The sequence below is a fragment of the Mus pahari genome, chromosome 14, assembly GCF_900095145.1.
Source record: "Mus pahari chromosome 14, PAHARI_EIJ_v1.1, whole genome shotgun sequence".
In the NCBI taxonomy this organism is placed as follows: domain Eukaryota; kingdom Metazoa; phylum Chordata; class Mammalia; order Rodentia; family Muridae; genus Mus; species Mus pahari.
The window spans coordinates 21,497,471-21,498,996 of NC_034603.1; positions in this window are offsets into that span (position 1 = coordinate 21,497,471).

The following is a 1,526-nucleotide window of genomic DNA, read 5'->3' on the forward strand; positions in this document are numbered from 1 at the left end:
GAGAGAGAGAGAGAGAGAGAGAGAGAGAGAGAGAGAGAGAGAGAGAGAGAGAGAGAGAGAAAGAAAGAAACCCTGAGTCTGATCCCCAGAACTCATACTTTTAAAAAATGTTAAGTATAGTGGCATTAACTTGGGAGACCGGTGGACTCTGGCAGCCTCCTTAGTGAGTTCCTGACCAGTGATAGGCCCTATCTCAAAAAGATGGGTAGCCGAGGGCTGGGGAGATGGTTCAGTGGTTTAGAGCACTGACTGCTCTTCTGAAGGTCCTGAGCAACCACATGGTGGCTCACAACCACCTGTAATGAGATCTGACGCCCTCTTCTGGCTTGTCTGAAGTCAGCTACAGTGTACTTAAGTATACTAATACATACATCTTTAGGCCAGATGGAGCAGGGACTAAGCATGCGGGACTGACAGGAGCGAGTAGAGGTCCTAAAATTCAATTCCCAACAACCACATGAAGGCTCACAGCCATCTGTCCAGCTACTGTGCACTCACAGACAAAAAATAAATAAAAAAAATTAAATACATAAATAAAATGAAAAAATAAAAATAAAAAGATGACGTAAGTTTAACCTGATTTGGACATGATTCAGTTCATTCATGAATCAAAACACCACCTAGCAGAACTGATGAAGTAGCTCAGTGGGTCAAAGAGCCTGCCACCAAACCCCAAAACCTTGAGTTCAATCTCTAGAACCCATGCAGTAGGATAGAAGTGACACACTCGGGTCCCTATGACAGCCACGCATGTGGCATGGCACACAAACACACACAAATACATAAACGTAAAAGCAATCAAATACTAACCCACAAATATATATGATTTTCAACCATTAAAATTAAAATTTTTAAAATAAAAACCTGTGCAAGCCTTTAATCCCAGCACTTGGGAGGCAGAGGCAGGTGGATCTCTGAATTGAGGCCAGCCTGGTCTACAGAGCAAGTTCCAGGACAACCACAGCCACACCGAGAAACCCTATCTTAGAAAAAAACCCAACACAACAAAACAAACACCCCCTCCCCTTGGGGAAAAAGAAAAGCAAAACCGACTTGAACGTGTGAATCGTACCTGTGAGATGATGTTCTTACAGATGTTGTGAGAACAGGGAAAACTCTATTTATGGGCCAGCAAGATGGCTCAGTGGGTAAAAGTGTTTGCCTGCATTGGGTTCCCAGAAAGCGCGGAAAGGAAGAAGAGAGCTCACTCCCAAAACTTGTCCTCCTGCTGGTGTGGAGGCACACAGCGCTGATTCCAGCACTAGGGAGGCAGTGGCCAGTGGATCTCTGTGAGTTCAAGGCCAGTCTGGTTTACATGGTGACTACCTGAACATCCAGGGCTGAGTTAAAAACACTCTGCCTTAATAAAATAAAATAGGCTGTAGAGATGGTTCTGTAGTCAAAGTGCTTGCCCTACAAGATTGAAGTCCAGAGCTTGCATGCCCAGAAACCTACATGAAGTCCCGAGTGAGCAGTAGCTCAGCTATAATGCTAGCCTTAGAAGGCAGAGAGACAAGGGGTCCCAG